Here is a 23,766-nt window from a genome sequence, read left to right as displayed (position 1 = left end):
AATGGGTGAGGGTCTTTCGCGGCGATCAGCGCAACACAAGCGGCCGGGCAGGCCCGTGATAAGCTGTTCCCGGGAGAAGCGGCAGATTTAGAGAGCGACATACTGCCGAAAAATCCGTTACGGGCAGCCATGGAAAGGGAAGCAGGTGAAGTAATGCAAGAGCGTGGGCGGCTCAGGGTGCAAAACATAGCAATCCTAGGCTAAATAAAAGACTGTCACGTCTGGCGGAGGCTGATGTGGCGACCCACAAAGTGAACTGTGTATCCAACTGTGTCAGTGCAGAGATCGAGAAGCGAATGTCAACTGGAGAACAGCAGAGCATGTAGGTCTTAAAATCCCATTGGCTGAACGCTTGTGTCTGTCTAGCCAGACTTGGTCCAATTGGATGCTTCTGCAGAGGTCAGGTACGGATGCCCTTCCCATAGGTGGATCTTAGTAAATCTCCTTGATCTCTTACTATATTCTGTCCTGCGACAAATGGGTTTGACTCAACTATGCTCAGATTCATAGAAAACAGAGAGCGAAAAAAACTGCTATCAAATCAATGAAAAAAAAGGTACAAAATATCTTAAAATGAAGAATCTTCAGATTCTGTCTTGTAATTTATCACATCTGTATTAACCGCAAGATATTTGCTGTATGTTTTAGTTATTAAAGTTATTTATTTTAGTGCCTAAAGTACAAATAAGCATGTGTTAAAAACACTTCACACCCATGAACAGTAATAACGAGATCATGCATATGACATGCAAAAACACTTCTACACAGTGTGACTGACCATAAAAACATGTTATTACAGAACATCTACAAAGATAATGGCTTCTATAGACATCTGGTGGGATCATAAATTAAAGTAAATATTTCATATCTGCATCAGCAGCACGATACGAGCCAGCATCCATATCTTGTCTTGGTTCTCACTGTGCGGTGCTATTATACATCCTGATCAAGCAAGACAAAGGTAAAGATTTATGTTCCTTTTAGAAAGCACTTCCCCAAAAGCAAACTGAGTGCTGTCGATTGCCTGTATTTAAGAGATCAGATATTTGTAGAAACATTTTATTTATGAGATATGAGATATGCCATTATTAATTCATTCACTTGTCCAGCTGCTCTGCGCTGGAGTCTCAGTTATCATTAAAAGAGAGACAGGAAGGCAAAGACTTGTCTGTTTTATATGATGTCACTGTTTTATTTGCAGATATGTGCAATATATCATAGATGAAGAGCTAATGCTATCAAACTGATGCTCAAGCACAAATCTGCACAGCCGAACTCAAAGCAAAGCGTGTCCCAGATGAGCTTTCCTGTTCAATTGTGTTAGGCTGGACTGGTGATGTCATAATGACAGTGAATCATAATGAATCATCTGTTTATGATGTCATAATGCAGCTGATTTGTAACAAGAGCTTGAGTCTTGTCTGTGTATGGGGAAAACAGGCCGCTTTTAAAGCCTTCCTTCTGTCCGCAGGGAAGATTGTGGTCAGTTAGAGGGGAAGTTGTTGATAATCGCACAGACTCTGAGGGAAATGGATGTTTAAAAAAAGAAAAAAGATTCCACTGTCTGTCCCGCAGCATGTAAAATGACTCTCAATTCAAACAACAATTCATGGGACGCCATCCAGACGCTCAAAATGTTTTAGTATTAAAAAGAATGCTATCCAAAGCACAATATGTTCAGACAATTTATCCGCCGGGGGAGTTTAAACAGAACACAAAATGCTCGGAAATGTACTTTAAAACCACTCCAAATATGGACTGAAAGAAACTAAACAAATTATCTTTTTTCTGATGACGCATTAATGACACAAAGCTTATCCTCTGAATAAGCAGCTTGTCAAATTTAATCAAGAGCTCAGAGCCTGGTTTTAACCAGGAACTTTAGAACAACTTTGGCATAATTCAATTCACATTTATTAGCGCTTTTCACAATATCGTTTCAAAGCAGCATTACAGAAAACGCATGTCTATATTACAATTTAGAGTGATCTGTTATCAGAGGTGACTGTATCCATTTAAAAAATGTACACATACAAATCACGCATCAGAAACGCACATATACAAATCACGCCGTTAGCTAACAATTTACTAATTTAAACAATGAATTAATCTAAAGCTCATTGAAGTAATTCATACATGTTGTTAACAATTGATTAGGATATATGTCGAAAATGTAGCATTGGTGCATGTTGTGCTTCATCTGAAGTCCTCGCAGGAGTTGGAGTCCTCAGTCATCTCTTCACAGGTGTTAGGTCATCTCAAGTCTTCATAAGAGGCTGGATCCAAACACTGGAGCTGACATACAGTACTCTCTCTAGTTAACTCTGGATGGGCATCCCAAGATAAAACGGAAAAGAAAATGGAATATAATTAGCGTAGCTGCTGTTCATAACATTAAGAAAAGATAATCATGTGCATTTGATCTGATATAACTGGAGTACAAGATTATGGGATGCATTATGCGAATGCTTGGCTAAAGAGATACGTCTTTAATCTAGATTTAAACTGGGAGACTGAGTCCAGAGTTTAGGAGCCAAATGTGAAAACGCTCTCCCTTCTTCAGTGGACTTCGATATCCTAGGTACTATTAGAAGCCCAGAATTTTGTGATCTTAAAGAGCGTGATGGATTGTAGGCTGATAGAAGATCAGTTAAATACACAGCAGCTAAACCGTTTAGGGCCTATAGACCTTGTGCACCAGAGAAACCAGTGTGCAGCCATATATTGTCTTTGAACTTCTGTTTTTGCGGTCGCTCTGTATATTTCTATGGCATCGCTGTCCGGGAGTAATTAGCTGGTGAAGTGGATTTACTTAATGTAAAGTTAAGGAAAGTTATCATGAGGATTGTAATGTTTAAAGCAGATGTCTTAACAAATGTCAGTAGACCAAAAAGATTTTAAAACAAGCCGTTCATTCATAAATACGCAAGATTGCTGTGAAAATACAGAGCGGAAGACAAAAGACATCGAGCGCAGCGCTGAAAAGGGGCGGGGCTACATAAGGTCCATAGGTCAGTAGCAATACTTTATAATTGATCTGGAACCTAATAGGGAACCAGTGTGGAGATGATAAGATTGGTGTTATATGATCATATTTTATAGTAAGAATTCTAGCAGCTGCATTTTGGACTAATTGTAGCTTGTTTATTGCGGATGCAGGATAAAGCTAGCAATGCATTACAGTAATCTAGTCTAGAGGTCATGAATGCATGAACTAATTATTCTGCATTAGAAACAATTAGCATGTTCCGTAGCTTAGCTATTTTAGGCTGTTTTTGTAACTTATGATTATGAATATGATTTTCGAAAGACAATTTGCTGTCTAATATAAGACCAAGGTCTTTAACTGTATCATCAGCATAACAGTGGGAACTAATTCCATGTTTTTTTTAAGTAATATTACCAAGTGGCAGCATGTATATTGAAAATAGCATAGGGCCTAACACAGATCCTTGCAGCACTCCATCATTTAGTGACATGATCATAGATTTTTCCCATTCAAGACAAAATGGTAACGGTCTGATAATGATCTAAACCCTAGCAGTTCTATGATCTAATTCTAGCAGGGAAGCAGTGGCAGTCTGTAATGTTATTATTTACTGACTTATTTAAAATGTAATCAATCTTTTAAAAAATGTAAAATCTAGCTTATACTGTACTTGATACTTGGCAGTGTACTATAAATATTGTTGGCTCTAATGACAGATTGCTCGCCTTGTTTCGCCAATCTCAATCAGATTGATGTAGTAGCTTTACTATAGTTAAATATTGTTTAGTTGTGTTTTGAATACATTTATGAGGAGGCTTTGTATCCTTGCCTCTGACAGCCTGCCACTGCTGGGATCCAATCACTACCTTTGTAAAAGCTGGTCAGTGTTCATCTGTGTGCATTTAGTGGAATGGTTTGGCATAAAAACAATGTCTGAAAGCAGAATAGCAGTGCTGTCAGCAGTCCGGGTCAAAGACATTCATACACACTTTCACACACTAGGGGTCTGCGTTCAATTGAAGAGTGAACAGATTCGATGGAAAGTAAATATTTGGCACAGTTTGTGTCCTAAAATGCACATTTCAACAACACTTTAAAGCTGACAGATGGTTTGTGTGTTAGATTCTCTTAAAACTGGTTGTTTCTCACCTAGCAAAGTTTTTTAGCTGCACTACTTTTATATGCAGATAAACGTTTTATTACTAACAGCAGTCTTTATTCTGAAAAAAATAAATAAAAATTATATATATATATCCCCATTCATTTCCTGCATTATGGAGAACTAAAACCAGACATTAAAAAAATGAAAATCAGGTAAACGACAAATGCAACACACTTTTATGAGGGTATGAACAATCCAATGAAGCATTGCAAACAGCACAATCCAAAAATAAATTAATAAATAAATACATTCAAAAAACAACATAAAACCTTTGATTTATAGTAATTATTTATAAATATAAATAAAATGTAATTCATTCATGTGATGACAAATCTGAATTTTCAGCATCATTACTATTCAGTGTCTTCAGTGTCAGCCTTCAGAAATCATTCTAATATGCTGAATTTCTGCTCAAAAAACATTATAATTATCAATGTTGAAAACAGTTGTGCTGTGGTTCATATTTTTGTGGAAACTATGATAAAAAATAAATAAAATAAAAATTCAAAATAATTAATAAAATATAAAAAACAGCATTTAATTGAAATAGAAATAGCATTTTAAATGTATTTACTGTCACTTTGATAAATGTAATGCATCCTTTCTTAATAAGTATCCATTTTTAATCCCAAATTTTTCAACAGCGTATGAATATAATGTCTTGTCCCATAGACTTTATTATGCTTTACTGTAAACAAACTTTTTCTTGTTTTTACAATCTGAGTGAAAGTATTTCCTTCAGTAATTGTCACAGATGCTTTTAACAGAGCTTAATCTGTATTGATATACATTCAGCTAAGCAGATAAGATATCAATAAGTTGTTTTGAACATGAACATTTGTGTTGAAACGTACATATGGCACATAAACGTAACACTTGTCATGTTGCCGTATACCATTCCGAAAATTTCCCCAACAGCCATCATGCATATTATTGCTGCAAATTCTAACAATATCCCCCCTTTTGTGAGCATGAAATTACATCTGCAAAGTGTTTACAGGAAGCTGTAAAGAGTAATTCAGCTCATGGGTGTGAATGACAGCCTGCGCCCCATTCTGAAACACTCAGCCGGTAATGCATGTACTCTATGGCTTTAAGAAGTCATGATTTAAATTCAATGCTCTTTCACTGTGGGTATGTAATCTAGTATATACACACTTACAGTGAATGTGTCATTGTGAGGTCGCATGTATGGAACGAGCATCCTGGGAAACCCGTTTTTCCGTTGTGCTCGCTTTTAGGAACCATAATCCATCTATGTGATCTCATTAGCATTCATATATATTTTACATAAAATACATTTATAGTTAGAGTGCATTGCATAACCAAACAGAAACGCATGGCACTTACAACACCAAGGTCATGGGTTTGATTCCCAGGGAACGCATAAAACTGATGAAATGGATCCTTTGAATGGTAAATGCATGTACAGATATGTACAGTATGAATGTGTGAATATATGAATATATATATATATATATATATACATATACATATATATATATATATATATATATATATATATATATATATATATATACACACACATACATGCATATATAAGATACAACATGTTAAAATGTTTAGGTTAGCAATACTGAAGTAATTACAGTGCCCTATTATGCTATTTTAAGGTTTCCTAATTTTGGATATATATATCCCTATTATGCTATTTTAAGGTTTCCTAATTTTGGATATATATATATCCCTATTATGCTATTTTAAGGTTTCCTAATTTTGGATATATATATAATTTTTTCATAATATACATTGCACATCACCTCATTTCTCAAAAAGTTTGAAAACGGTTAATTCGAGGATCTGGTCTCGCTAAACCCCTCCTTTCTGTGACCCTACTCTGCTCTGATTGGTCAGACGTCCCAGTTTTGAATTTCAGCGGCGGCTCTTCCTCAGCACTTGATATACAGTGATACGAACAGTAACGTTGGCAACCGTTGTGTCGTGTCAATTCAAGTGGATTTGCAGCACTGAAAACAGCATCTTCTCGACATGCCAACAAACACGAACCAAACTCTTCCAGCCTCAGCTACAAATATAGTTTTTGAGGGCGGGTCAAAGTAGACATTGTTCGCGGGCACCAATGAAGACCATAGGCTGGCATTATGCAAATATGTAACATTAAGTATGTAACAGGATGGAATTGCTGACGACTCATTTCGGCAGTACGGAATCAATCATTTCTTTTGAAACCAATAACTTTATTTGCCGTGCACGTTGATCTTTAAAACTTTGCAGACTTTTACATTCACATAAAGCTATATTACACACTGCATGAAAGGTAATATTCGAAAAAGCATAATGGGGTACAATTTACTGATTTTATTTATAATACATTTATAAATATTAAAAAATATATAATTTCTCTGTTCTTTTTGAGTAGTAGAAGATATTGTACCAGTGTCTATGTGTCTAAATGTAAATAAAAATACATAAATAAAAGGTGCTACAATCACACCTAACATTATATTAATGCCACAGAAAACACTGCTTAATGCTTCTCACAAAGACATTTAGAGAACAGATTTTTTTTTGCGTGTGATATTTCAGTTAAAAAACCTGCTAATTATTAACCAACCACAATCTAGTATAACCAGGCCCTAAATGCAGTTAATAGCAAATCAATATCGGAACCTGTGCTGTGCAAATTAGACAGACGACATTAAAGCCATGAGCTACTTTGCATAAAACTGTTATTAAAACATATGCAAAACGCATTGGGTATAAGTCATTCTTAGGGATTTCCCCCTATGTGAAAGCACAATGTGTGTGCCCAACACACCTGGATCTGAACCTGCGACTGATGAACTGTAAACCCTCCATACTCTACCAGAGTTCCCAACCTTACTCACCGCAAGGACAGGGCTTTGGAACAACTAGTGGTTAAATGGTTTCAAGACCGCTTTGAAATGACGTTAAAGTAAGAGATTCTGTAATTTTGTGAAACTCAACTGGCATAGATATTATTACAGATCACTGTCAGCAAATACAAAGACTCCAAAAACAGCTTGTTTTGATGAGCTGCTGTTCTTCCTGTCTTGTCGCCAGAAAGTGGGTTGTGACGGCAAAGAAAATCTCTCTCTCATGCGCACAGACATACAGACACTTTTTCACGCCTGCATTCCCTGACTGTCGCACAGTAACACAGACTGATAATATGCATTTCTCTCCAATGTTCCTCACTATTCCCCCTAAAAAAATGCACATTGGTTTTATTTACGGGAGTAATAACTGAACACAATGTTTGGAGCATTTGTAACAGGATTTCATTCAAAATGGATGAATTACAGAGGCAATATAGGCACAAACAAGTAGGATGGCAGGAGAGAGAGATAAATTACTTTTTTCCAGTCTTCTTTGCCACATATAGTTAAAAACATTATTAAATGGCCTGACAAGCGCGGTTTTCTTTCCTGTATTAATGTATTTCCTATTAAAATAGGAAGTTGAGGTGGAATTAAATGCCTTGGTTTTTTTGAAATAGCCAATAGTCTTTAGTTTATGTTACAGCAGTGAAGCAAGATTGGCTTTTGTTATTGCTATTCAGACGCAGCAGCCAGCAAGTGGTTAAGGTTTGGCTGGTAAGAATCAAAAGTTATCTTTTTCGGCTGACAAACAGAATTAGCCATATATTCTGCAAGCAACATATTTATTGCTAATATTTCATTATATTATATTTCATAATACACACACGCACTCACAAGCCACTTTATTAGGTACACCATGTACCATCTTGGACCCCTTTTTGCCGTCAGAAAGATTCAAGGTGCTGGAAATATTCCTGAGATGTTGGTCCAGTAACATGATAGCTTCACGCAGTTGCTGCAGATTTGTCGGCTGCACATCCATGATGTCAATGTCCAGTACATCCCAAAGCTGCTCTATTGGATTGAGATATGGTGATTGTGGAGGCATTTGAGTTTAGTGAACTCATTGTCATGTTCAAGAAACTAGTTTGGATGATTTGAGCTGTGTGACATGGGGTGTTATCATGCTGGAAGTAGCCATAAAGATGGGCACACTGTGGTCATAAAGAGATGGACATGGTCAGAAACAATACTCAGGTAGGCTGAAGTGTTAAAATGATGCTCAATTGGTACTAAGGGGCCCAAAGTGTGCCAAGTAAATCCCCACACCATAACACCACCAGCACCAGCCTGAACCATTGATACAAGGCAGCATGGATCCATATTTTTATGTTGTTTGCGTCAAATTCTGACCCGGCCATCTAAATGTCGCAGCAAAAATTGAAACTCCTCAGATCAGGCAAAGTTTTTTCAATCTTCTATTGTCAAATTGGTGAGTCTGTGTGAATTGTAGTTTCCTGTTCTTAGCTGGCAGGAGGTGTGTCTTCTGCTGCTCAAGGTCATCTGATGAGATGCTCGAACCAGTCTGGCCATTCGTCTTGACCATGTCTATATGCCTAAATGGATTGGAAAATTTTATTGGAAATAGGCTTATTTTCCAACTCCCCTAGAGTAAACAGTTGAGTTTTACCGTTTTCGAATCCATTCAGCCGATCTCCAGGTCTGGCGGTAGCACTTTTAGCATAGCTTAGCATAGATCATTGAATCTGATTAGACCGTTAGCATTTCTCTCAAAAAAGCAGGAATGAAAATTAAAAATTAAAGCAGGAATGATAGTTCCTAGTCATATTGGCCTAGAAAATCGCACATTTTCATTTTCCGTCAGTCTTAGTACACGATGTAACTACAGAAGTTTTAAGTAGGAAAAATATTGAAACTCTTTGGTCTTTTTTTGAGAGAGATGCTAACGGTCTAATCAGATTCAATGATCTATGCTAAGCTATGCTAAAAGTGCTACCGCCAGACCCGGAGATCGGCTGAATGGATTCGAAAACGGTAAAACGGTAACAACTGTTTAACTCTAGGGGAGTTGGAAAATGAGCCTATTTCCAATAAAAGTGGAGTGTTCCTTTAACAAGCAGTTAAACGGGTGAAGCTAATAAAGTGGTCTGTACGTGTGTAGTTTTCAAGTTCACGGTCACCGTGATTTTGCTAAACAAGACATGTTACTGGGTCAACATGTTTTGTTGATCCTGGAACAACATTCCTGTCAGAAAATGTGGTCCAAACCATATTCCCATGTCAAAAACGTACCCCACCAATAACTTTCCTCTAGAATTTGAGGGAATTTGGTCAATTTGATTTCATGTTATCTTTAAATCAATCAGAATAACACAATCGGAGAGAAAAGGCAGTGTAAGTGTTCACCTTTCTATATCCATCCCTGCCAGTGGAGGGGCAAAGGTCATGCTCTACAAGGTCAGCAAGATCTTAAGGAATCGTCCTCGGTTTAGTCTCAGGCTCTGACGGATGCCTCTGGACCGGTGGGTGGAAAGACAGATTCCCCTGCAAGCTGGTTATCTCTTTATCTCACGACATGGTGGATCTGTCTGATACAGTCCTTCACGTTCATCAGCATGTGTCTGTCAGCGAGGGAAACAACTTCTGGGATGGAGGCCCATCGCCCCGTAACAGAAGCAGAGCGCTTGTGAGAGTCCAATCAAATCAATGTCACCTTGGATGATCACTGGATATGATCTGCCGGGATCAGGCTTCAGGGGAAACTAAAGAAGAGGGAATAAATAAGACGAAGGAAGTTAGAGAGCGACAGAGAGATCAGGCTTCAAAGAACGCAGGGAATCATGTTGGATTGGATAGAGCGAGCTGGAGACGAGCGTCGTTATCGTATCTCTCCTTTGAGAGGATGTCACCCCTGTTTTTCTTTCCTGCATGTCAGGATATTGATCACTCTGCGTCGGAGATGTAGACAAAATACTCTTTATCCGCACAGAAAACCGCTCAAGGTGAAACCGAGTAACAGAGGACATTCATCTCAAAGAAAATCCATCAACATTTCTTTCTCCACAATCCTAAATTACCACGCAAGACGTATTTTAATTTCATTCAGGCATTAAGAAAATGACTCTGGGAGCTGGTTTGATTCCTGAAGGGTCTCTAATGACATGATAGCATCTGTCAGAGTTGGGAGAGAGAGAGTCCCTGCGTACAGGAAAGCCCTGGTAGATGCGGATAATGAAATCTCTGTTATTAGCTCTGTTCAGCGTAATACCCCTAATGTGTAATTATGTGCAACAGATGTGTAGGTCTCTGCTTTGTTTACTTAGGAAGCCTATCGGAAGAGCCTATTATTGCATTTGAGGTCACAGGAAAGTGATCCGTCATTGGGAATTAAGAGTAATGCGAACATGAGAGAGAAGTTTGAACATGTGCGCTGGAAGGTCTGAGCAGAAATGGTGGTCTCATTTTCTCACTCTTAGTTTTTTATTTATTTTATTTCCTACTTGATGTGGATTTGCGAGTCCACAAGACTCCCTTTGCTCTATTCAGAATGGTGCTCAATAATCTCAGTCTGCTTGAGGCTTTGGACTACAACACAATAAGACAGCAGATTACAACTAGATTGTAATCACAAAAATATATCGGACGAGAAAGGGACCTAACAATCTGAAAAGCATTATGGAAGTAATATACACATAATAATGACGTTCAAACAAGCAAGCTGAAAAGTATGTGGATGTAGCCTCATTCTCATACTGTTTGTTCTCACATAATGAGTCGGTTCTGTTTAGTGAATTTTAAATCATACAGTGCGTCCCTAAGTCAGAGTCGCAAATTAGTGATTCAAAAACAGAGCACAACTAGCTATAGTACTGTTCCTGAACAAATTATTTTAATGAGTTGGTTATTTTAAGTAAATCAAAGACATTCAGTGCAACTAGTATAATATGATTCCAGAACAAATTATTTTAAGGAGTTGGTACTTTTTAGTGAATCAAAGACATTCAGCCCAACTGGTATACTCTGATTCCCTGAGTCAATTCTGTTAAGTGAATCAGAAACATACAGCACAAACTAGTATAGTTTGATTCCAGAACAAATTATTTGAACGAGTCAAACACTCTAAATTGTAATGTAGAGTATTGTGAAAAGCGCTATACAAATAAATGTGAATTGAATTTTAATGAGTAGATTATTTGACATCTAAACCACAGAGTGTACAGTCGATTCTCTCAAATAAGATTCAAATGAGTTGCTTCATTTTAAATGAATCGAAAACATACAGCTCAATTAGTATAGTCTGATTCTGGAACAAATTATTTTAGTTGGTTATTTTTAGTTAATCAAAAACAGTGCAACTAGTGTTGCCCGATTCCCAAATAAAATATTCAAATTAGCCCATACTTTTTAGTGAATCAAAAGCTTATTCAGTAGCACAACTAGTAGTCTTATCTGTGAGACTTAAATCACTCACTGACTGGTTGTTAAAATGACAATGTGTAGTTAAGGATACACATTATGGATTTTGTCAGTGGTAGAAAAATTAATGAAAAGATTTTTTTGTTTATTAATCTATTATTTGAATACATAGGCCAAAAGTCTATGTGGCATTACGTCACCAAAAGTGTGGACTCAGTAGAGGACATCAAGGACTGCATGTGGCATTCGGGACAGGCCTATCTCTCTCTCCTTATCTTGCCATTCCTCAACACCTCCTTCTCCAGGTAGGCCGATACTTCACCGTGTACTTATCTGGGATGACTGATGCCTGCTGAAATGAGAAAACCTGTGATTATAAAGACTTAGATTGATTTAATTAGATACTTGTCCGACCTAACCTGCGAACAGACGCGGCACGGCTGGCTGACAACCCTACGAACATGTCCATATTCCCCCGACACCTGTCACCTCACTTAAAGAAATAATACATCTCGTGCTCTTTTCTAAAAATACCTCCGGGAGAAAAATGTGTGAGGCTGAGAAATCTATAATTAATGTGGTCATATTTAGCAGCCGTTGGAAATATGATGTGCTCTCCACTCTTGTTCTCTCTCGCTCGTCTTCCCCCTTGTTTAATTTCTCGCTTTCTCGACTTCTCTTTCAGGCGGGTTTATGGTCAGGAACCTGATAATCCCAGTGTGAAGGAGGACAGGCGTGAATATAATCAGAGCATCTGAGATTTGTCTACAATTCCATCACATGTTTGACAGCTGACTGGTGTAATTAGCAGCCGAAGGGTTTTCCGGCCTGAAGGGGGGAAGCACATGTGCTGAGGGAAGAGAAAGAGAGAGACAACACAAGTTTAGAGGACTACTGCTATACAAACAGCTTATGTACAGTCTCTAGATTCTTTATAGACTATAACATCATCAATAGTACAAAATGGTGACCTGTGAGATTAAGAGAAGTCTCGCCAATTAGTCTGCATCTTATTCTGACAAGGAATCGCCCACTCAGACAGGAAGAAGCACCTGACCTATGTGAAAATGGATCAACAGCAGTTTGCTTTTACGCTCAGCATGCAACAAAGTGAAAGCTCTGTCAAATTAATGGTGCAGGTGGTTCTGTGAACCTTTTTTATAGATGAAGAAAGTGCGAGTTTACAGTTCAAAACTCAACACCATGATGAAAGGTTATTCTGAACGCTCACTAGAAGTTTCTATGCTATTACTTGAGTGTTCTGAATGGCTGTTAATGCATTGCATGTGGATTATTAAGGGTTTCAAGTGAAAAAATGTTCCAGTATAAAGTATATTTTTCCTGAACGAATGACTCTAATGACCTTTAAGTTATTCAAAACCATACAGTGCAACTAGTATAATCCGATTCCCACACAAATGTTTCTAATGAGTCGATTCATTGCAACTCTGATTCTGCTCTGAATGATTTTGATGTTTACTTAATATTCAACAATATTACTGATCTGAATGTACTGATGCTGTTGTAAACCTGAATTGAGGTGGTCAATGACATTTTTTTTGCAGAACTGCTTTATAGATGAAATGAACGAATTTAATAATTTATTTTTACAACCGAACAACCGAACAATCAACGTTGAACTGGCAAACAGCCAAAATGCATGATTTTCCTGGTATCCCTGTAAAGCTGATTTGAAAATCTGTATTGTATAAAGCACCGTATAAATAAAGGTGACTTGACTAGGCTCATTTTAGTGAATCAAACAATACAGTGCAACTACTGTAGTATAGTCCCATTCCTGAAAGAAAGTAGTCTCTAATGACTCGATTCAGTGCAACTATAGTCGATTTTAGGATTTTGAACGATAGGATTTTAATGAGTTAACTCCTTTTAGTGAATCAAAACAATACACTGCAACTAGTACAATAGAATTTCGGAACAAAGTATTTTAATAAGTTGCTTATCTATAGTGAATCAAAAACATACAGTGCAACTAGTATAGTCCATTCCTGAAAGAAAGTAGTCTCTAATGAGTCAATTGTGTTTAGTGAATCAAAACCATTCAGTGCAACTTGTATAGTCTGATTCTCGAACAAATGTCTCCAGTGAGTCGATTCAGCACAACCAGTTTGATTCTGGTCTGAATGATTTAATGACTTGGCTCTTTTTAGGGAATCCAAACCATACAGTGCAACAAGTATGGAACAAATTATTTTCATGAGTTATTTATTTATAGTGAATCAAAAATTTTGCAACTAGTACAGTCAGATTCAACGAACGAATGTCTCGGAGTCGATTGTGTAGTGAATCAAAAACAGACAGCGCTACCTGTGTAGTCCGATTCCCTGACATCACATATAACAAGTCATTTCTACTCAGAAACATGCAGTAAAATATACAGTAATGTTTTTCTTGTTTCAAAAAACAGACTTATCTATTGAGGTAATATGTTATGCCACAAGTAATCTTGTTAAATTTGGACACACAAAAAAAAGTTTTATGTAGTGTAAAACCTTGGACACAATGACGTCTGGAATGTGCATAAAACAAGCCAATCAGATTAAAGCTTTCAATTTTGAGATAGTGCTTATTTCTGTGTGCAATATTCAACTGGCAGTCCGTCGATGTGTTTTCTCAGGCTGGCACTAGGTGAAGATGTTATCACAACCTAATTTACAACTTAATGAGCAATAAACAAACCCATAGTGAAGTTTACAGTTCTCATACGCAGGCAGTGTTGAAGCTAATGGTGGTTTTCTCTTAGACAGCTGAGGTTATGATGGGGAGAGATTATAGCTGTGGGTCTGTGCTTCCAAACCTCATTAATGCAGTTCACAGGTTCTGTAGCAAATTTACCAAGTGTGGTCATTAAAAGTCTTGACTTTACCTCCTCCGATTTTCTCTCGCTATATTAATCTGCAACCTTTTCACCTGTAGGCTATATACATCTATATAGAAATATATATGCTGTAAATTGTGATTTAAACAGTGAATTCCATCGCTTTAATGGGATATCATCTGATATGCTGTTTTAAAGGAGGGCTCAGAGGGCAAACACGCGCGTTCACACATCCTGGGGCATTCTCCCATGCATCTGTGTCTAATGTGCACGTGTGGTGTTGAGTTCAGAGGTGCTCGTTTCATTAGTCCATTACTCACACGACCCTCAGACTCTATTACATGCATGGGTCGTATAAAAACGCACACACACATACACAACTACTCCTTGGGCTGTGACTATTTATTCCACGCATGTATAGACCGGTTGACATGTCGTCTTATGGGCAGTAATGAGTGTAAATGGTGTGTATTCTGATTGACTCTGGCAGGGGAGTGGATATTCCTGGAGAAGTTTAACAGGCACGGGCTGATGTGACCTGGCAGTGGGGAAGCATTACTACTGGAGGTGAAATCTCCATTTGGCAGATCCTTCCTGCGGCACATGGCAATTAATAACTGACCTTTAATGTTTCAGCATTTCTCAGCTGTTTGTCTCGAGACGGACGCAAGTTAACAACTGACAAATCAACAATATGTCATATAGTGCAACATAGTTGCATGTAATATTTGAGTGAGAAAGGTGCAGATGTGATCACAACCGGTCATGATAAAGAAACAAAAAAAATTTAACCAATAGGCCTAAGTAAATTCAAGTTGTATTAAAATATACTATTTCTGTTTCATTCTATTCAATTCTATTCTATAGAATGTATACATACATACATACATACATACATACACACATATGCATACTGTATATATACACATACTGTATAAACACATACACTACCGATTAAAAATGTGGGGTCTGTAATTTTTTTTCAGCAGGTACGCATTAAATTGATCAAAAGTTACAGTAAAGACATTTATAATTGTCCAAAATATTTCTATTTCAAATAAATGTTGTTCTTTTGAACTCTCTATTCATTAAAGAATTCTGAAAATATGTACCAAGGTTTCCACAAAAATATTAAGAAGCACTGTTTCAATAATATGAAATGTTTCTTGAGCACCAAATCCTCATATTAGAATGATTTCTAAAGTATCATGTGACACTGAAGACTGGAGTAATAATGCTAAAGATTCAGCTTTGCATCACAGGAATAAATTACAGCTATTTTAAATTGAAATAATGTTTGTTTTTACTGTATTTTGATCAAATAAATGCAGCCTTGAGGTTTCTTTCAAAACCATTCAATCTTACCAACCACAAACTATTAAATTACCAAACTGCAGAAACATGAAATCATAGAAACATGGAAACATGACATCAAGTGACAGAAGAAGAAAGCAAACCCTCATGATTTAAAGGTTCCTTCTGTGATCCTTCATGCTGATATTTTGAGTAGCTGTACCTTGAGCCATGTGTGGTTTCCCGCAGATGTATTAAGAAAAGAAATGCTCTTCTATAATGCATTGAGAGTATTGACTTCTCCTTGGTGCGCGATTTCCTTTTCCTGACAGGTAAGAGAGATCCTCCCCCCTCCGGTCTCTAATGCACCTGTCAATCAGAGAACAAATTCAATTTAGGCTTGTTTGTGTGGACATAAAGAGGGCATAGCCAAGTCAAAAAAAAAAGGTATTAAGCGCTATCACTTGGATAATAATGCATTTTAAAGAGCTTATTGTCAGTAAGAGGTTAGAGTGATCGGTCAGAGAGATTAGACACTTTATACAGCACTCGTCCCCCAAGGCTCTTCACACGCTTACACATTTATGAAATAAAGTCATGGTTTTTATTGGGGGATTGGGAGAGTTTCTTTAATAATTTATCACTGAAAGAAACCGAATATAGAAGACGACAAAATCTTAATACTAATATAAAAGGACAATGTAAAATGAGAATTCCCAAATTTCAGAAAGAAAGGGAAAAAAACAGTGGAAGCAAATGAAGAAAAAGTAATAATCCTGGCTTTACAACAGCAGCAATAATTTCTTCATTTAAATGAGGTATATGTACAAATTTTCATTACTCGCTTTTTTATTGACAACGACTAGTAACGAAACTTAAAAACCAAAACCTTCCCCCACTTCCTACCTAGGTTGTCTATGAAAGCTTGTAGACTCTGGAAGTTTTTCCCAAGAAAATCCAAAGGAAGTGTTTACGCACATGCTCTGGAGAACCACTCTACACTGTTAAAAAATATTTTCATGATTTGTTATCACAACTTTTTATCTTTTGTCAAATCATTACTCTGATGACTAATGTGTGAAGATAACATACTATTTTGAGTTTCTGTTTGTTAAACCATTCTTCTTCATTGTATTAACTGTTGAGAGGATCTAAACGTCGCTCTCAGCAGTGTGGACGGCGTCTGGATCTTCATAAACAGTATATATAGGCATTTCCAATTTTATTTTACTTCAAAACAAAGAACTGGTTTCACTAATAACAAGAGTTTCCGAATTCTACACGAAACCCCAATCAATCAATCAATCAATCAATCAATCAATCAATCAATCAATCAATCAATCAATCAATCAATCAATCAATCAATCAATCAAAAATAGCGCTGTCAAATCAATTAATTGTTAATCGATTTGACAGCAGTAATAAAAACATTTGGATTATTGCAGAAAATAAGCTGTGTGACCAACAAACATTTATGATTCACTAATGAACACAACTTTAAGAATTTTGGAGCCTAATACAATCACCAGAAGAGCTGTAGTCTATAAATGAACTACACCACGTCACAAGTCAGACTTCAACGGCACCATCACTAAGCGTCCAATAACTCACAGTTCAGCTTAAACTTAACAACTTCAATTTTTTCTTAAAAAACATTTTCCTTAAAAGTTTGAGTTAGAATAGTTTGCAAGAGCGTGATTATAAACGAGTAGATGAGTTTACCTGTTTGGCGTGATGATGTTTAATTCCCCCGATAACCTCTGTAGTACCATTTAGCCTCTTGTTACCAACCACCTTGGCTTAAGACAGGTAAAAACTTATCTTTTTTAATCCCAAGGAGGTATTGCTGGTGTGTTTTACGTCATAGAATAAAACATGGAAATATCTTGAGCTTTTGCTAACCATATATAACCTAGTTTAGAATAAGCCTAGTGACTTTAGGAAGATAGAACCAGAAGTGCTAAAACTCGTTTCCGGACAATTTTGAACTACAAAAATATGTGATCCCTCCAGGACTCTAGATATATAAATAAATAAATGAGCAAATGTAATAATAATTGAATTCTAATTCTAATTCTACACATATAAAGGTTCAGTTTCCACAGGTTCAGATATTACCAGGTGATCCATGAACCATGGTGCCCTTTAGGCTAGACACTAAACTGCATGTTCCCGCAGAGAAACCAGAGCCATTAACACACATTTATGTAAAGGTGCAAAGGCTAACATCTCAATTTACGTTCAGCTCAGATGGGGCTTGAGTTTAAAAAAAATCACCTTTAATTAAGATCATCACAAAACAACGTCTTCACCGTTGTCTCCGCGCTTGACACGTTTAAAAACTGTCTGTTTGCCACAACCGTGTGACAGGGAAAGGAAGAAGGACACAAGAAAGCTTTCAGGGACCCAGAGACCCTGACAACAGAGGACAGCCACTATCCAAATGCAGAGAGACAAGTGCAAAAATCCCATTCAGACTCATTAGGCTGTGACATGTCATGGTGCTAAGACTGTTAACGCTACTCGCCTGGCATATGAATTTTTCAGCTCGTGGCTGTTTTATTCATGGCGACGTGTGGCAGAGACATGTTCCTCTCAGACACCTGTGATTGAGGTAAGCCAGGGGTCATCACCCGGAAAACACACCGTTCTGCATTCTGCACCAGCATGATGTCTTTCAGTTTTCAATAAATAGATAAATCTTTCATTAAATGAAATGGGTGATGCTGGATTCCCTTTGTCATTTTTTGTCTGTGGGAATTTCGCTTGAAGTGCTGACTGTAGATTTGCGAGATTTAAAAGGCATTTGGTTTTTGAAAAAAACACTCGCCCTTAAGCGTCATACTATGACTTTTCAAAGCCACAATCAACTTTTTTTTTTTGGTGGATGCAAAATTGGGTGAAAAAAAAAACTCACTTACACTTAGAAGGGACTGGAGTCATACTGGGAAGAAACCAGAATATCGTAGAGACTTGGGCTTTTTTTTACTTTGATCCAGGAGTGTGTTTCCCATACAACAATGTAACTTGCTGCTGAACTACCAGACGATGCATTGTTAAAGAAATCAACTAGCCTAGTCAAGACGTAAATTTGACTTTCAATGTTGGTTAATTAATAATGTCATGCACATGGTGGAGTAATAACTTTTTAGAATTAATCCGTTTGAGATCTCATCACTTTCTGAAACCTGACAGTTCCATGAAGAGTCTTTAACATCCATAGAACATTTTCATTGGACAAAAGTTTTTTTTTTTTTTTTTTATAGCGGAAAATGGTTCTTTTGGTTATTAAAATGTTAATCACCCTGAGAAAAAAATGGTTCTTGTAAGAACTGTTGAATGATTTTATACCGTCATTTACTCTTAAGCTGTCCCAAAACCAGCCAAAAGACCAGCAAACTATTTTTAGGCAGGGTCATTTAGGAATTCTGTAGCAATGTTCTAAAAACACTCAACAAGAACAACTGAACAACTTCTAAGAACAACTTAGCAACCACCAAAAAGACTTCAGCATCATGGTGTCAACTTCAGAAAACAAAAATAACCATAGAAGATAATACAATTTTCATAAGCATAAATAAATAAACTGCAACAACACTTTAAACTTAGCAAGATGTTATAACTTTGTTGATGCATGATACATTGTGCCTCACATTTTGTACCTCGACTCCTTCTCCAAGATCTCATTTGTATAGTCTATCTCCAGCCAATCTGTGTGTTCTGGAGACCACATGAGGACAATGGGATGTAACAGAAAGTGAAACACTGCTCTAAATAAAGCCTGGCTTTCTGCCGGCGAAGACGTTAGACAGATTTAGCTTTCATTACTAATATGAAGGGCCCGGCTATGCAGAAATGATAGAGAGGAATGGTAATATAGCCTTTATGATTAGATAGGATCCCGAGGGAGGAGTCCAATTGTGGACGGACGAGAGATGTGCATTTACCTTGAACTGGAACACATTATTATTGATGAAATGACACTCCCCGGCACTCGATCTCAATTGCCATCTCCCTCTCACACACACATGCAGTACAATGTTCATCGTTCTAAATTAAACTAGTTTAAACCGAATTAGGAACTTCAACCTATATTTATTAATTCATCATATGATTGTATCTTAATCAATTCACAACTGAGAAAAACAAGCGATGTATCATAAAGAAGATAGCCATGTTGTAATATAGGATTTCAAGAGTAAACCAAAATTATTTTTGCTTTATGATCAGAAATAACGGTAACACTTTTACAATAAGATCTCATTTGTTAACATGTATTTAAGGGGTACTTCACTTGACAAAATGCAGTAGAAAGGCAAACGTTTTTTTTTTTAAATCAGTACTGGCTAGAGAAATCAAAGAAAAAAGGCTGTTGCCTTACCTTTTGCAGGTGTAAAACATTAGTAATCAGACAATAAAGAGATCATCATTAACCAACGAAACCGGAACTAAACGGAGAAGGTAAACCAGGAAATAACAGAGCAGAACAGCAAAATAGAAGTCCATAATCGTGACAGTGATCATTACATTATGAATAACAATAGACAGCTGTATTTTTATTCACTAACTTTAACAAAATATTAAGTAAAAAATGTATTGCTCATTGTTAGTGCATGCTAGTAATTTATGGTGTCCTATTTATGCCGCTTTAAAAAGTCTTAATTTTGTTTTTTTGGGGTGTACTAGAATATGCTTTCATGCTTGATTGTTCAAAAAACAAAACAAAAAATTCACATATTTTACATCGTTACAGCTCCTCTCTCCCAGTCTGTCCCGAATGCATTGTTTAGATACGGTTTTAATGAAGCCCTCCTACCAAAATATAAAAAATCTGCTGTGATTGGTTGCTGGCCTAGGGTGTTGTGATTGACAGCACTTAGCGTGTGTTTGGGAAATGTCTTGCCCCTCCATAACCTCGAGTTTTGCTCTAGTGCAAATATAAAGGATGGTGGCAATTTCAAACCTGATTCAGACCCTGACAATATTAACAAACAAGAGGAGCATCCAGAACGAATTTCATGCACGGACTTTGCAAGCACGAATTTCACAGGACGTTTCAGAGTGGTGTGTTTTTCTTGCACAATTTACAATGTTATCCACCATTTAATCATGATATTTGTCAGAAAAGTATGGTTATACAAACAGCAATCGATCACAAAAACATGGTTAATTTTCCTAAGCGGCAGTGAACAGCCTTACAAAAACGAGAGCTAGCAAATTCACAAATGAAGAAAAACACAAGCAATGTACAATATCGTAAAGAAGCGAACCATGTTGTAATATAGAAAAAACTGAATCTTTTTTTAAACTAGCAGCAGCTCATCCAGGCTTTTCTGCGTATTCTGTGGGCGGGGGATTATTTAAATGAGGAACATTACGACTTCATAAAACCGAAAAAAATGTTTTGCACTGTAGTCCAAAAGAACCATTCTTTGTAGTTCTACCAGAAAGACTCGGGAGGCAAGATAATATGAGTTATTTAACAGTTTGTATGCACAATAAAATGTTTAAGTTCTTTGGTGTAGGGCCCGTCCGTAATCCAAATCCGGAGGGTAGAAGACACTTGCAGTTCCTGCCTGAAGATGAAGGCAGGGGCGGAGCTTACCCCCGGTAGATGGACAGGGACTGACCTGGTGGTGGTGGGGAGGATGGACAGAGACTGACCTGGTGGTGGTGGGGAGGATGGACAGAGACTGACCTGGTGGTGGTGGTGGGGAGGATGGACAGGGACTGACCTGGTGGTGGTGGTGGGGAGGATGGACAGGGACTGACCTGGTGGTGGTGGTGGGGAGGATGGACAGGGACTGACCTTGTGGTGGTGGGGAGGATGGACAGAGACTGACCTGGTGGTGGTGGTGGGGAGGATGGACAGGGACTGACCTGGTGGTGGTGGGGAGGATGGACAGGGACTGACCTGGTGGTGGTGGGGAGGATGGACAGGGACTGACCTGGTGGTGGTGGGGAGGATAGACAGGCATCAGTTTCTGCAAACGTAGTAATGGGTGTTAAACAGGCTTAAATACTCCATATGTTGAGTGGTGATTGGCTAGATCTGTGGTTAATGAATGACGTGACATTAAGAGTCTTCCCGGTAGAACTTGTGCTAGAGCTCCCGTTTCTTGGAAAGTGGATTCTGTTAAATAATATATCTCCCTTTGGAGTGGACTTTAAGCTTTGTAACCTTGCAGATATTTTTTATGCTCAAACAGCATCAGTACACACTATCTAAACTTGAAAAAGCATAATAGGACCACCTTTAAAGTGTTACTGTATTTGACCGCATGGAAAGGCTATGCTGGGTTGTCGTTAGTGGTTAATGTTAACCAAAGGTACTAGACCCTGAGGAAATTAATTATAAATAGAAATGGGAATGGTAAGGAATCCCACTTACAATTCGGGTTCCATTAAAGATTCTTTTAGAACTCCAGTAGATGTTTAGGAAACATCAGTGAAACCATCATAAAAATGATCTTGGTCTGGTGTTTACTGGTTCAATTGTTTGTGGGCCCAATATTTCTCTCAGCATGTCTGTCCCTGCAGAGGTGAAAATAAAGTATGATTCATATGTTTTACATTGAGGAGAGGAATTTGTGTTGGCAAGGTCTCTGTACACACACTGCTCAGCTGAAGACACCGCTCAGGACCACAGACAGCGGCCGACAAAACAAATCAAGAGCTCGCATACTTGAGGCATAGAACAGAAAGATAGTATAGCTGGAGGGTTACGAGAGACAGCTGCAGTCCTTCCAGCACGGAACATAGGTTAAAAAGATAAAAAATTTAAATCTGAGTCAGGTTACCAGCTGCCTTTTGATTCTTTCGGCACATTAACACTATGCAAATTCAAGAATGCTACTTATTGGTAGCAAGAAATACTATTGTTATTTTAAGCACAATCATAAACTGTAACTTTCCTGGGTAAGCAAGCACCACTCACACACAGTTTCTTCTTTCAAACAAAGATAATTAGTAAGCCAGTGAATTTAGAAAATCAATTAATGTCAAACAAGTTCTCAATCTGCCCTATGCTAAAATGGCTATTTCAGCACTGCCAATATATAAATCAAAATCTTTTTTTTTTACAGATCATTGCTTGTTTGGGCGAAATAGTAATGAAAATGAAAAATGCCTTAGGAAAGCATGATACCAGTTTAATAGGCAATTCTCCATCAAATAATTTATAAGGATGACAAATGCAATTAATTTAATGATTCTTTAACAGGGTTTAACTAAATCTCATTCCTTAATACATCATTTAGTACTTTTAATAGAATAATTGTATTTCTTAATTCTTTTATAGCAGTCTGTTGGCAAATGGTGATGAGATTTTTAGATTTCAGCAGAACAGATTGAACAAAATCCAAAATAAAGGTTTGATTTAATAACAAAAGTTATTGCTAAAAGTATAATGAACTAATAAGAAGAACTTTTAGGATTTCATTCATCTTGGTTGAATTTAATGTCTATAGCCTATACTAATACAGTTGTAACATTTTATCCATCCATCCATCCATCTTCTTCCGCTTATCCGGGGCCGGGTCGCGGGGGCAGCAGTCTAAGCAGAGATGCCCAGACTTCCCTTTCCCTAGCCACTTCCTCTAGCTCTTCCGGGGGGACACAGAGGCGTTTCCAGGCCAGCCGAGAGACACAGGGCCCTATCTTGCACCCAGCGCAATTGACTTTGAACACCGACGCATGTATCATTCCTATTTTGCACCCGCGCACAGCGGACTTTTCCCTCCACAGACGCACGTCGGTAAATTAGGAAATTAACTTGCGCTCGCGGGGGCGGTTCAGCGCAAAGAGAAGGCGTGTTCCGGCGCAAAACTTCAATGGTGCTATTTTCCAGTTTTAGAAAGCAATTGCGCCATTGACCAAGAAAAAAACAGTCTAAAGACAGTGGCGCGTTGCGCGTTAGTGATGTGGTATTTTAAGGGCGCGTGCTTGGCCATAATGTTAACCCGCATCCACTTTGATTCTCTAATATAAACAGATGCAGCAGTTTTCATTTTTGCAAATCATACATTATTACAAGGAAAAATATTAACACACGAGGGAAATCATTGGTATGTCCGTGAAGATGTGAAAAAGATCTATCTAGATAAAAAAAAATAAAAAAATCTAGATTAGGCTACACATTTACCCAAATTATACGCCTGTTTAACCGAAGCTAATTTGGGTGGGTTTCTCCCATCATCCCCATTGTCACTTCTCTGTGTTT

At 37.6% G+C, this 23,766-nt stretch overlaps 2 long non-coding RNA genes across 7 annotated transcripts in view; both read right to left on the bottom strand.

Moving 5' to 3' along the window:
- Positions 1-1,896: 1,896 nt before the first annotated feature.
- LOC306986923 lies at positions 1,897-12,684 on the bottom strand. 4 transcript variants are annotated; one of them, XR_013795053.1, is made up of 3 exons: positions 11,614-12,684; positions 9,404-9,759; positions 1,897-2,324 (listed from the first exon to the last, which is right to left on the bottom strand). It is a non-coding gene; the product is annotated as an uncharacterized lncRNA (long non-coding RNA). The 4 variants fall into 4 exon arrangements; XR_013795054.1 differs by lacking the exon at positions 1,897-2,324 and adding an exon at positions 6,456-8,050; XR_013795055.1 differs by lacking the exon at positions 1,897-2,324 and adding an exon at positions 8,513-8,592 and having other exon boundaries at positions 11,609-12,684.
- Positions 12,685-15,785: 3,101 nt separating this feature from the next.
- LOC306987259 overlaps positions 15,786-23,766 on the bottom strand; it is a 34,518-nt gene continuing 26,537 nt past the window's right edge. For 2 of the 3 annotated variants that reach the window (XR_013795129.1, XR_013795130.1), the window contains exon 5: positions 15,786-15,914. This is a non-coding gene — a long non-coding RNA (uncharacterized lncRNA). Of the gene's footprint in view, positions 15,915-21,365; positions 21,389-23,766 lie in introns of those variants that run through there. The other variant, XR_013795131.1, reaches the window with a different exon arrangement.

Source organism: Phoxinus phoxinus (assembly GCF_949152265.1).
Source record: "Phoxinus phoxinus genome assembly, chromosome: 19".
NCBI lineage: Eukaryota > Metazoa > Chordata > Actinopteri > Cypriniformes > Leuciscidae > Phoxinus > Phoxinus phoxinus.
The sequence above is the reverse complement of the archived record's forward strand: the minus strand, read 5'-3'. Positions and strand labels throughout refer to the sequence as shown.